Here is a 14,716-nt window from a genome sequence, read left to right on the forward strand (position 1 = left end):
TTACAGATTTTCATGTACGGTGAACAGCAGTCAGGTACTGCTGGTGCTGAAGGCAAAGGGTTGCCAGCTGAAGAAAAAAATTAGTCTTAATCTGAAGTACATCTACATACAAATTCTTGTTTTTAAATCACAATGGTTGTGTGAGAACCAGTGTTAAGCTAAGTTAAAAACCAAACTTTCTAGTCAGCAACAGAATAAACATCAATAATTGGCTACATCACAGCTTCCTTTTTCAGTGTCATACTTGGAAGGTATTTCCAGCCTGTTGTCCTGCTGTATCTTTAAAATTAATTTAATAATAATTTGTCGAAGTAGAATCACTCTCCTAGAATGTAAATTGTTTGTTTCACCACCAGCTCCAAAACCCCCACAAGCTCAACACAAAATCTTATGACAAGGAAGACGTGCCCTCTCTACGCTCCTTGTCCTTAAAATACTGTTCCCAGCAGGAGTTTGCAGAACTTATTGCTGAATTGCAGAGCTGCATGGCTCCATCCTACCCATAAAGCACCACTTTTCACAAAGCTGGGAGTTGCTGCTGGAATAGCATTATGTGAGAGCAGCACAAAAACAAACTAGGAATCCCTACATTATATAAGAATAATTAGAATTTTATTTGTTTGCTATTACACAGATTGCATTAGTTAGGCCAGAATGTACCCCAAAGCTTGTTACCTTTAGCCTTATTACTAAAAAGAGCAGACTATGAGTATTTTACCACAGCCTCAATTCCATGTAATTCTCCTGTAATACAAGAAGAACAATATGAGCTCATAGCCACTCACCAAGAACAAAAAAACCTAAACTCTGTTTCCTCTAAACTCACCTATTATTGGTAGCTAGAAAGATTCCAAGCTCTATACCTCCCACATAGACACCTCATCCCCCACTGACCTAATTTAGTAACTCATACTATAACATCCTTTTTGATCACTTCAGCAAGTCACTGAATTTCCATGTGACAGGAAGCCCCTTTCCAGAGCAGAAGATGTGTGACTCCTACCCATCCAATCCATCTGCTAGATCAGGTAAATCAAATGGCTGAGGGGTGCATAGACACAGGTGACTTGAGTTCAGTAACTTGTATTCCAGGACAAGAAATGTGCCCAGAAAGTGTAACATTGATTATTCATCTGCACAGCCTGACCACGCTATTACAGGGTTAGAAATCTTACTGGAAATGTGCAAGTGCTCCTTTACAAATGGTTTTCAATTTAAAATGCTCAAACTGGCAAACCTACATTTGCAGAAGGAGGATTTTTGTTAATGACTGACATGTGGGGCAAAAAAATCAACAACAATAGCAAAATTTGCTGGGTTTAGCAATTTAGATTGTTTAAACAATTTTTCTAGCATTCCTGTTACTATACTATGAGACGTGCATGATTAATCTGATTTGGAACAAGTTAGAATCTTTGTCTGTTTTGTATTCAGTGCTAGTAGTAAGTAAAATAACCAGTTATTTCTTCTGTTCATACTCAGCAAGACTGTATGTCATGCCTTTAGAAGGAACTTTCTGAACTTTCTTTTTTGTCTTCTGCTAATATCTCAAAAGTATTTCAAAATACAGCTTAAGCAATCTTTCCTTGTGTGTTTTCAATTCCAGATATACTATGTCTGTACTTTGATGCACAGAGTGACCAAAGCCAAATTAATTGACCTTACCTGCGATGTCAGTAAGGGCTTTCTTGTGTAGAAGTTTTAGAGAAAAAGAGACTTTTATTATCTGTCGTATTCTGCTTAATAATAGGTATATTCAGCTTTATTCCACATCATCTTATAAATAGCTGTGTTTCAGAAAGAAGCTATTAATAACAACCTAGCACTTTCTTTATCTCTGTTTATATTTGTCCATATACTGTTAGGCAGTATCTTGCCATAAAGACATGCAAAAGCAAAGTGTTGGATTTTAAAAATTGTATCTTGCCTTGCTGGCACAGCAGAGAAAAGCTAAATTTCATATTCAGCATGTAAATTCTTCAGTATCCAGCAGAGATGGGTGCATTTGAAGAGTCAGAACAATGGTATTTCCCTTAGCCTTTCTCTCAAACATTAATGTATTTTTTGTAAGTTAGTTGGTTTTTATACTTTTGTTGCCTCAATATCCACATAAATACTAAACAAGCAAACCAAAACACATAAAACCCAAAAGTGTAAGTCAGCAGTGTACGTAGATGAGAGCACCAACTGCTGCACAGTATTATATACCATTACCTTATTGTATCACACAACATAACATCAAAATGATACTCTTGAACAAGACAATACTGTGAAGCTTATCCTTGTACAGATGGTTGTCATGACCACAATTCAGCAAGGAGGGAAAATTAGATCCCAGGACATTTCCTCTGCATTGTTTAAGCACAGAAACAGCAAGGAAGCTCATCTGGGATCTTCCTATCTTAAATCAAGATAAATATGGTACATCCACTTTTACATAAGCATACTAATTAGTAAGACAATGCACATATGCTGCATTTATTAGAGCTCAACTCAGAAAATAATCTTCAATTTCAAAATTTAAAAAATAGGCAACTGGTAAGATATGAAGAATTTTGTATTAATTATGTTTCAGCTAGCTAACAATTGTAGTAATTATTCTCTATGCTACAGATATAAAAATAGCACTGAAAACATTTAAAAATAAACATCTTTAAATATTTTTCTAGATAGACGAGAATATTAATAATTTTTGATCCTCACATAACATCAATAGAGAGGTAAATAAATTAATCTTACTGGTGGTAAGGTACCTTGACATTGGTCTTCACACAAACCCATGTTTTTCCTAGTACAAGCACTTTGCCATGTCTTCCTTTTTTACCTTCTCAAGGATCAGGAAATATCGAAAAAAACTGCCCTGTACTCCATCATCTTCTTGTGAATGTCATGATCTTGCCTGATAAATCTTAAACTATAAATACCCTCTTAAATGTGTTCACTGTCATTGTTGACACAATTTAGTCATTTTTCTATTAAATTCAATGTATAGAAAAACAATATATTTGTCCCAATAATCCTAAGCAATTATTTTTTTATTCTTAATATTTAAAACTCTGCTAACTTTTTAAGATAGAGTATTATGAGTATTGGAGTCCTATTTTTTTATTATTAAGTCTCTAAAGCCCTTCTGCAATACATATATTAAACAGCAATTATTGTATGGGTTAGTATATGATCTCTTTGTAACAATCTATATTAGCCTTTGAACTAAGCTACATCTAGACTTCAAAATCATTAGAGGGTGGTTTACCTTCGAAAAATTAACATTTAGCAATGTTATAATTATTCTTTAAATCTCTTTCTGTTACTGTTTCTCAAAGCACCACAGACACTTTAAGAAAAAAACAAAACAACCAACTCTGCCTATTACCTCTGCATCTAATAGCAGACACTTCAGATGCTTGAAAAAATGTCAAACAAGCTGACACTTAAAAGGTCCTTAATGCTTCATTCACTTTAAATGTTATTCCAGGTGTGTAACCTTGCTGAAATTTGTTGTAAAACATAAGCCAAGATTTTGTATGACTGAATAGTCTTTGGTAGGTGGCTAGATTGTTCTTCAAATGCTCTACAGTTCATAATTCAAGGCACTTACAAGCTATTAAATGCTTGTATCATTCTGCTATAAGCCCTTAGTTATTCCTATGTTGTAGTTCATACCCTGCCATGGCTGAATTCTGTTTGCTGGAAGTGGCTGAACAAGAAGCAGTCCCTCAGTTCTCATGTGTAACCCTGCAGAAAAACCCCCATCTGGTTGTAGAGTGAGATACTTAAGGATGGAAATAGTAAGAGCTTGACACACAGTGTTTCTACATTATTTACAACATCTTTGGGTATGCTAGTTAAGAGCAGGAAAAGCTTTTATTGTAAGATATTATGTCTCACATCTATCTTAGTTATACTAACACTGTTTTGTACCTGAAGACAGTGAGTGAGTCTGAAGGAGAAAAAAATATGTGTTGGATTAGGTTTGGCCTTGCTGAGAGTGCTTATGTATGAGTTACAGTGTTTTTACTGCTAATACTGTTTTTTCTGAGTTGAAGACTTATGAGCAAATGTAGCAGTATTTTAGTTCCACAAAATAACTGTGAGAGAACTGCAACTTATTACTATTCCAGCTAGCGGGAATTTTGTCACAGTATGCAAGTATGGTCTTAAGTAATCTTTTTCTCCTTTTTCTTGTGAAACCAGTTCATAAAAATCTGAGCTCCTTATGCAGAGATGGAATTTAAGAAAGGTTTACTCTCTGCTCTCTGCCTGCACTTTCATTCTGCTGCTGTGGTCGTGTAATTGCTTCCTTTCAGAAAACAAACAGCTGCCAAGTCTTGAAATTTTGGTTAATTGCTTGGACCAGAAAGAGATCCCAGTTCTCAAACTCCCTGAGAATTCAGTCATGCACCAGTGTGATGCATTCCTTCCCCTCCTCTCTACACACAGATTTCAAAGCAGTTACTGAAGCTCTAGCTAGTGACTAAAGTTAAAATGTAGAATCAGCATTTCAGAGCTAAAGCCTAAGCAAGCATTTTATTCTTTCACTTTAGCTCTGCTCTGCAGATTTGCAAAAGTAATTGCAGTCTCAAATATTTTACATTGTGATGGGCTGTATCATAACTTCTTGAGGACTGAAGCATCACAGTGTTTTATGGCAAGGTTTTGTCTGCCAGCATCTGTGCTCCTTTGTGGACTGTAAAAATGTCTGCTACAGCAGAATTTCCAGCTCTTTTGTGGTTAAATTTTGTAGCCATACAGACCAGACTTACCTCTTAACTCTAAACTGAAGTTAAAAAATGCTCAACAGCCCCTCAGGAGATAGTTCATGGCAGAATATTGCTATTTCATCTGCGGTGAAAAATCTGTTCTGGACATGAGTCTGGCTGGAGGGAGAATTAGTACAGCATTCCTTCTGCTCTCCCACCACCTGGTATGCGGTATGGGCCTTCAAACAAGCTTTCAGCAGGCCTGCCAAGTCCCACTCAGATGGAAAATCCCTCACTTCTCTTATTTTCTTTTCTTTTTTTTTTTTTTTCCCCTACCTGATAGCATCTCTTTATTTATGGAGATGGAGACAAAATAGTTTTGAAGAGTCAACATGACAGGACCCTGCTAACACTTAGCAGAGGCTGAAGAGTTGTTGGCAGCCCAGAAAATTCAGCTGTGGGGACTGAAGATGAGGCAGTAGCCCCTTCTGCTGCCAGCCCCAGGGGGCTGCACAGAAAGAACCATAAGTGGTCCCAGGCTGACACACCAGCTAAGTCACCAGTGGCATGCTTCATTCTTGCAATGCTTATGAAATAATGATACTGTTACACTTGTTAACTTTGATACACTTACTTAAAAGGTGCAATCTAAGTGTCATTGTTTTAACTAATCCAAATGTAATAGCTATTGTCACACACATATTTTGATCACTGCACACTGATGTCACGTTCTCTCAGCCTGAAAGCCCAGATTTTGTTCCAACACAGCATTGCTTATCTGCATTCAGCTAAAAAAAAAGTGTACAGAAACAGGATCAGAATCAGTTCTTATTACATCAGTCACTTATTTTCTATTTTGGCTTGTTTCATACCAGCACTGAGGCAGATCCAGATCTATACAGTCCTGACTCTATCCCTAAAATCTGGGGCTGCTGCAACAGACAGGTTTTTCCTTTTTTATTTTTTTTTTTCCTTGTGCTATGTTCTTTAGTGATGAGTCTCTAAATATTAGTTAAATATCCAGCCATCCCCTCTGCCAGCTTTTGCAGCGAGGTGGAAATGTGAATTTTACAAAGCACATCAAGAGTTGGCAGTCCTGCTGCTTCCCTCTCAGTATGCTTAGTATGCTCCCACCGAGCCCACGTGGGTGCTTCTCTGACCTGCTCCGTACCCTCAGCAGCATAAACTAAGCCCACAACAGTGCTTAAAATGTTTTCTGCTGGTTCAGTCCCCCGAGCCTACTCCTCCCAGAGGCAGGGGAGGCCTGGGCTGAAGAAGGGGGTGGGGAGCAGAACACCAGCAAGGGGCTTTAAATCTGTCTCTTCTCTGCAGTTGTAGCTGAGGGTACAGTTACCTGACTCAGCCACTCTTGTCCAACAGCTGCTGCCATCTAAGGTTGCAGTCACTGCTGCCCAGGGACACGCTGGCTCTCCCCTGTGCCAGGAGCCATGCAGAGGTGGCAGCTCAATGAAGTGCCCCTGCTGAAAAACATTAATGTATATCTGTATATATAACACATACATGTATGTGTAAAAATAGGTTTGTTTGCAGACAGGTCAGCTTGCAGACTTCAGGGGCCCAGGAGCTGAGAGCATGTACATATTGAAAAGGGAGTACAGAACTGAGGTAGCAAAGAGGTAATAAAAATATTCATGTCAAAATGGAAATGCAAAGAGAAAAGGCTTATTTCCTCCTGTGTTTAAGTTACAGGATGAAACACCTACAACAAGCCAAAAGGGAAACATAAGCTGACCTTCAGTTTGATCCCATGGGCTGCCATCTCTTTCAGATACCAAATATATTTCCATGGTCATGGGCCACTTATGAAGTGAACAATTGAAGTATTTCTATTATGGGACAAATGAGCTGCTTCTTGTGTCAGGAAAGCAGAAGTTTGCCAGGCAGGACTGCCAAGTAGGCACACTGGCCCTGTGAATTCAGTGCTGCTGAGAAGTGCCATGTGATGGGCTCAGCCTGACTGGAGTCGAGGGCCACGTGCCTCCCTCACTGGGCAGCACCACTGGCCAGACAGGGGTACTGATGGCTCTGCTGTGCCCCATTACACCCAGACAAGGTCCATCCCCCTGCCCATGAGAGATGCAAAAGAGAATACCCAGACCTGCCAGAAGCAGATGTGAGGACAACTTCAGGATATGAAAGACCACACTCAAAGGGCTTGTCAACATGAAAACACCCTAAAAAGCTGAGACAAATTGAAGAAGACAATGCACAAAAGGGAAGGCCTGATAAGCATGTGTAAGGATTATCTAAATCAGAAGTCAGTTTGCTATAGATTAATTCTCCTTCAACTTACAACACACTGTTGTCAGCTTGCCTCTCCCAGGAACTTTACCAGCTTTCTCAAATTTCTCAGGTAGGATCAATTCTAAAGCTCTATTTGCCAAAGATAGGAGGAAATGTAGGCAAGCATTTATAAGACACTGCACTAATGTGCAGGAGGCTGCTAAAAGTAGAGCTGATTTTTTTCTGCCTTGCCTGGAATTCAGAAGACCAAAAGGTCAAGTCGTGATGGTCTCCAAGGACTTTTTAATTTACTGCAGGTTCTAGGATGTAAAATGCCTGTGACAGTGCTATCATGCTACCAAAGATCTAATGCTGTATCAGATTACTGGTCTGATTTAATTACCAACGGATAGCCTGTGGTGAAAAGGGCACCCTTACTTGCTAGACCTGTAAATCCAGGTCTTATTTTAAAGCTTTTCTTTTAATTAGGAACAGCAAATTTATTGAAAATGTATTTTTCTTCTGTTTAGAATGAACTTTGAATCTCACAAGATGGCTGAGAAGATGTATGGGGAAAAAAAAGAGATGGAAAAGTTGAATAGTTACCACTCAGCTATGGTTTTAAATAAAAACAAATTGTAACCATTGATTCCTGATGGGAAATTTTATTTGTGGTTAGAGTTTGACTGGAAGTAAAACTAGATATAAACCTATATCCTCATTTGTGTAAATGAGTCCAGGTTCAAACAATACTGTGCAGAAGGGTTTTTTATGTGAACAATTGCACAATGAGAACAAGAAGCTGGGTTAAAACAGGTAAAAGCTGGAATGTCAATACACAGTAAATCTGTTTGTTTGTGTATAAAGAGGAAGTCACAAAATAAATTGATCGAAAACTCTGCAAATCTCACATCAAGGTCAGCCTAAACTATAATAAATTATTTAATAAATATCTGGGCAAAACAGAAAATAAGTATCTGTAGTAATTTGAAATATTTTCACAGAAATCACACTATTTGTGTCAACTACAATGACTGCATTGACTGGCTACCACTGAACCCTTCTTAGAGGTGTAAAGGTCTAACAAAGACTCTCTGTGTCTTCAGTTTACCTCACCCACTACTTACTTTTTTTCAGATGTACTTCCAAATCCCAACCAAAATTGGTGTTGTGGGTTGGAAATGTGGGTTTGTGAATTCTTTGCTTTTGTTCAGCTACACTGTAATATAAAAGATCTAGAAAGGGTCTGATTGCCTGCTCAACCAAAAGAAAATGTTTTATCTGCTGCAGCTTCTGTCTGAGAGTGATGGTGGTGTTGTTTGAATGCTGTGTTTGGAAAGAGGGCTCTGAACATACATACAATGAGAACTCAGGGCAGGCACAACAGTTGCACTGCTCACCATAATGACACTGAATATATTCAGTTTAGCACAAAAGATATCTGTTCAGTGTGTTTCTTCTGAGATAATAAAAGATTTAATTAACTGCAAGAGCTTATTTCATATATATTTAGACATTTTAGCAATTCTTAATACACTTGATTGTATATAAAATGCAGCCTTGGTTTCTTTTAAACAAAAGATCAGCACTATTTCTGATGTAGATTCATACAGGGCAATCTTAAAATACATCTTTAAGGCCTGTGTTCTTACTGATACCACACTGTCAAATAACAAAGTTACTTAAGTTGTAGATCCCTGATGCATTTTCTTTAGCAGTTGGGCTGCTTTAAAAATAAGTTTTGACCACAGTCTGCTTCTTGGGTGTTCTCCACACACCCTTAGTGCAGGCAAAAAATTTGTTCAGCTGTGCTGCAAATTTCATAATTGATATAATCCAGGTTTAAAAAAACCTCAAATTAAAAGCAATTGAATAATATTGATGAGTGGAGGGTGGAATGGTGTGTCTGTGATACAGAAGTAAAATGAGCTGTGAGGGGGCAAAACAAAAATAAGTTCTTCTATTGTGAACTTCAGTGTTGCTGCTGAAGCATATAGCAGAACTGAGCAATGTGAACTGCAACACTAGAGTAGTAGAGCCTTGTAAAAACTGGGCATAAGCCTAATTTGACAAAGTATTTTTTAGTGTATTGGTATGGTATATTCAATCTATGACTGTAGTGATACTTACCTCGAAATTTAATGAAGCATAGAGCTAAAAATAATACTGCATACTACATTAGTATGAGCTTGGTTATTTTTTAAATTTTATTTTATAGCATTTTAAACTGTTACTGCTCCAGATTGCCTTCTGTCATTCATTTAGGGAAAAGAAAACATTTTTAGAGATGCTATAACCTGGTATTGTGTTGTCATTCTTTTACTATGTTGTATGGATGGATAAAAAAATCTGTTGTTCAGAAATATGTACTATTACACAGAAAAGAACTCAAAGAATATGTTTTAGACTACTGAATTTATTCTGCCTGTATATTTTTAATGTTGTAAGAAAATGTGTGTGTGAAAGCAGCTCCCTACTTTGCTTGAAACAGCATTTTTCCTTCTAAAAAATCAGTCTAAGAATAAAATAGTTTTACTTCATTCTAGCAATTATATTTACAGTGGGAATTCCTGCTAAGTACTGTGGAAATTTAGATGTTGACAAATTTAAAATAATTCAATTACTACTTAATGCCTACTGGCCTTTTCGATCAACAATCCCACAGCACTTTCCATGAAGTAGGCTCCAGGAATTAATTAATATATAATCAATACATTGCTTACTCTAGGGATTGAAAAAGGCATCTGCTCTGTGTCAGGAATATACCTGACTGTCTGTTTGTTGTTTTGTTTGTTTAAAGGGAAGCAAAAACTACTTTATCTAGAAAAAAAAAAACAATTATAAATACTTAAGTAAATTAACTATACATATATTTATTAAGAGTTTGGAATTTTAGTAATATAGATTACTAAAAAAGCTTCATAAGCTTCGTAAGCATAAGCTTCATAAGCTTTTGGTGATAAGCTTTTTAAGAAAGTTTGTGTATTACAATTTGCCTCAAAATTGCCAATTTCAACAAGCTACTACTAAAAATACATTCTTTTTTTTTTTTTAACCTAAAGTTTGATACCTTACAATTAGAGGTTTTCTAATAGGAAATACTTCTTTCCTAGAGATTTCTTCTAATCATTACTGCTTTTTCAAGGGTGCTGCCAGAATCCTCTAACAATTCAGCTCAAAATTTCTGGATTTCATGTATAGAGCTTTTGAATGTAGCCAAAAAAAGTAAGACAAAGTGTTACATTTTGATTAATTTTTATCAATATCTCTGATAAGACATGCCACTACACTGTACTAATTCTTGCCTATGGGACCAGATTTCCAGCTTCATGAAGCCTGTGAACTGAAGCAGATTTCCTTGTGTATGATTTAAGGCCTGACACAAGGATTAGCCATTCAAATTCCTACATAACACAACATTTCATTCATTCTGCCCATCAAATCACTAGGTGGGAGTATGTATCCTGAGGAAACATCAGTTTGAGGGCAGACTTGAGGTGCTTTTCATCGTATCCCATTTTAAGTAATTCCTGTTTCTGCCACTTCTTCCAAATGTCGAGGTATTCCTGCATTTCTGAATATGGCACTCTGCAATGGCATGCATAATCAAAATGGGGAACTGATGTGGCTTTTTTCTTTTTCTGTGTTATTTTTAATTTGAGTTCAGCAGACAGTTCACCATTCAGCAATACAAAGAGCTGACAGCAGAAGTGAGAGAACAGCATGGGAGTAGGTGTAAGTAGTAGAGGATGAGTGAGAAAAGGGCTTCACACAGCAGCTCTGCTATGTGTAGTTGCTCTTCTGCCCATTTTTCTCCTCTATACCATAGCTGGCAGAAGGCAGAGCAGAGCTGTACCTCACTAGCTGAGGCTCACCGTCCAGCATTTTAGCATGAACTGACTTCTCAGGCAATTAGAGGAAATGTGCTCGACTGTGAAGTGAAAGAGTTCTGTTGTGGAAATGTCCTCGGGCAGAGGGGATTGCAGGACAAATAGGGTAGCAATGCATTAAACCATGGCAGCTGTTTTCTGCTCTGTGCTTAGGTCACAGCTCTCCCAAGTGCACCACGTGTTGAAAAATGTGCTCGCCTGCTCGGTGAATGTTCCAATACGATACTTCCTTAGGAGTTAAAAATTAGCATCTTCTTTCTGAATTGAATTCTGCTCATCTCCTCATCTTGACCTTCTCATATCTGTATGTACCAGCTTCAGTACTGGAATTTACTATTTAGAACCTAAGAGGATTTTTTAGAGTGTGGGCTAGGACTTGGATATTTCCTAGCTCTCTCTTTTACCTTAAGTAAGCAGGAAGGTGCACGTGTTAATTCAGGGGACAAAATTTTGGGAAATGGAAGTAGGGCATGAAGAAAATGCCAGCTAGGCTGTTTATTGGAAAATCCATAAATAGGAATTAAGACTAACATTTCAATTATAAAAGGTTTGTGTTTTTTAAACAGATTACTACCACAAGCATAAAATAACAGAACAAAGAAGTCTTTTACTTCAAGTAGTCTGAACAGAAGCTCAGAGTGGATTATAACTTTATTTTGTCTCTAATTCAAAGAAGGAAACAGCCTGGATAATTAAGTAAAATAACCATGTTGAAAATAAGTTATCTGAAAATTATAAAAGGCTTTCCAAACCAGAAATAGATTAATGCTAGCAAATGTACTCTGACCATGCATTTTAACATATAACCTCAATTAATCTTGGGTAAAATTCTTGAACCTCACAACTCCAGCAATTAATACAGGAAGTAGACTTAAAAGCACAAATATGTACAAAGGAAACCTAATTTTATTGGTTAATTGAATCTGAACATGTGTTGTTTTTGTAGACTTTGAAATACAGACATGCAAACATAAATGCAAACTGGTTTGCATTTGCTTGACCACCTTTGAATCTTTTCTTCTGAGCACAATATTTATGGAGTTTTCTTAGTCCTCTAATATATAGAGGATTGTAACATGTGAAGCTTTCTATTCTGGATTTTTTAAGACCTATTTACTCTAGATATATTATGTTAAGACCTGTTTACTGTAATGTTTTTTAGTACATTTTGAATTAAAAAAATATACCAGAATAAATGAGTAAATATTGTGTCTCAAAGCAAAGACTTGTACGTCAAATTAATCAGTATCTCTGAATGTTTAATGTTAGTGATTGTATCTAATCTCAGTCAAGAGCTACAAATGAGTCACATACATCTATATAATTTATCTGATGATAAAATGTGATCTTTTACAAGGGGATGTGTTTAAATAAGGTAAAGGTTTCAGTGGTTACAGCCTTTTTGCTTCCATGTAAATCCAAGCCATTGATGAAAGGAATTGGAGTGCCTCTAACCTATCTCAGAGGAAAAAAGAGTCAAGATTAGTTTTTAGTTCAGATCATTGATTTAGTTCTTTATACAATAAAAGAAATGTTTGTGCCAGCCCAAGGGAGAAGGTAGGCACCAACAACAAGAGAAGGTGACACCATCTGCTTCAGCATCAGGGTGGATTTATGTGAGATTAAGGTGACCATGTAAACAGAGCCTTAGAAATGAAACCTGTTGGCTGGAAGAGTCCATTTCCTCAAATAGATTAATGATTTGTTTATACCGAGTTAAGGGACAAGGGAATCCTTGGTAGGCTGTGTCTGCTTTCTGGGTAAGAGGTGGCTCCACCTACTCATGCAATAGAAGCATTAGCATTTAGAAGAATCTGAATAGGAAATAACAGGAAATAATCTATTAGGATAAAACTAAAGCTAATACACTGATTAAGTCAGAGTTCACAGAAAATTTGCAAAGGGGAAGGAAACAGTGTCTCTCTCTGAAGGGAACATGAGGGAAAGTTTAGATGCAAAGGTTGGATGGGTCCCCAGATCCTTCATTCTCATCCACAAAGACAGGCTTAAGAAAGTAGAGTCTGTATAAAAACAGACTCCTAGACAGGTATGTGAGCAAGTAGATAGCTGAGCAGCACAAAAAAAAGAGAGAAACCTTTAAATTTTTCTAGACTTTATTTTAGGAAATGCGGGTAATTTTATTTGAAATTATTACCATATTATATATTGTGTAAATACACTTACTAAATGGAGCTACAAAGCTGGGCAATGGCAAATGCTAGAGCATTACATTCTACTGGTGCTGTAATACTTGAAGACTGCGGTAGCTGCTCAGGATCATAGAATATTTCTTAGGCACATTCAGAGCAAAAGAGCATTAATCTAGGAAGCCATGCTAGGCAGATTGGAAGTTAGTGAAGCTGCTGTGAGAAAGAGAAGTCTTGTGATTGTTAACATTAGCCAGAGGCTCCCTGTATATAATATGATGGTGGGAAGAGTGGGTGAACCCTGAGGATTTCCCATTGTGCCTCTTATGATAGTATTTGAGTTAAATCAGTATGTGGGTGCAGCTGCTCCAAATAACTGAAAGAAGCAAGTCCAGCACCGCTGCAATAAGTTAATGTTTAGCTTTCATGTGATGTTAAAACCTGAATTACTTGCTCAAATTACAGAGGCTTGCCTTCAAAAGAAATTGGATAAAATTATTTATTATATTTTAAAGGTGCACATTACACTGACTATCTTGAAGAATTCAGATTCTGCTCTGTAACTTTTCAGTATTTTCATTTGTCTTATATATTCATTCCTTATATGTCTAGAATTCCTGGATGCTTCAATATTTGCAACCATTTTTTGGTTTTTCTGAGTTATGTGTAATAATTTTTCTGCTTAATGTGTAATAAGCTCCAAATTGTCATGGAATTGCGAGTGAATGTAAGAAGGTACTATAAAACCACATTTACCTTTTGACATTGTGAGTGACAACCACTGCATTGTACAACTAGCAGTCGATTTCTATCTTATAAAACAAACCTGCATCACTAGAATAACATTTAGTGTTGTTATAGCTGGATAGGAAACTTAAGCATTAATAGGTAGCAATAAAGCAGCATAACTTCTACTGCTTCGACATTAAGATATACCAAAGCTTTGGTGTGGGCCTACAAAAATGGATGATGTGTGAACTGCAGAATGGAAACGTGTGAATGGAAAGGCTGTACAGTAAATAATATATCAATATGACTTGTGTTCTACCTGTGTGGTTTTTCTGCATCTGCCCCTCAGTCTTTAGAATATTCCTTTGGGTTTCCACATCCTGTGAACACCAAGTCAGTGCATGTTACATGGTTCCTGTTACTGTCATGGCTTATGTGACCTAGCTTTTCATGGAAATTGCCTCTACGGAAGCTTAACCAGGAATTTAACAGGTAAATGAAAAAGACTGAAACAGCCTTATTTTTTAGCATTTAGCAAAGCCTGGGCACAAAGAGTACTGGAAGAAGAACTAAACATTTCAGCGCTGGAATAAAGCACCTGCTCTCACAGATGATGAAGATCTCATGTACTAAGTGAAAAATATATCCCCTAATGAACATATGCCAGGAGCTGTTTGGATCTAGATGTAACAGGAATGAAACATTTAGATCCTTGCCAGCCATATGGGACACCGACATTTCACAATTACTCCCAGCCTGTCATTCCAAGGCTTGGCATAGAGCTCTGGATGAAGTAAGGGCTTGAGATTATTCAGCAAAATGTTAAAACGTTCTGCTCTGTGGCCTCCTCTTGTGTTGCTGTTCTGTTGCATGCCCATAACCCAACTAAACTTGTACAAACCACTGAACTGTAGAGGGAGGTGATGCACAAAGTGCAGCCATCTGGGCCTGCTGAACAGGAAGAGAAGAAAACTTTGCGAGAGTCACTGGCTGTTACTAAAACCAG

This window comes from Vidua macroura, chromosome 9 (genome assembly GCF_024509145.1).
Source record: "Vidua macroura isolate BioBank_ID:100142 chromosome 9, ASM2450914v1, whole genome shotgun sequence".
Lineage (NCBI taxonomy): Eukaryota > Metazoa > Chordata > Aves > Passeriformes > Viduidae > Vidua > Vidua macroura.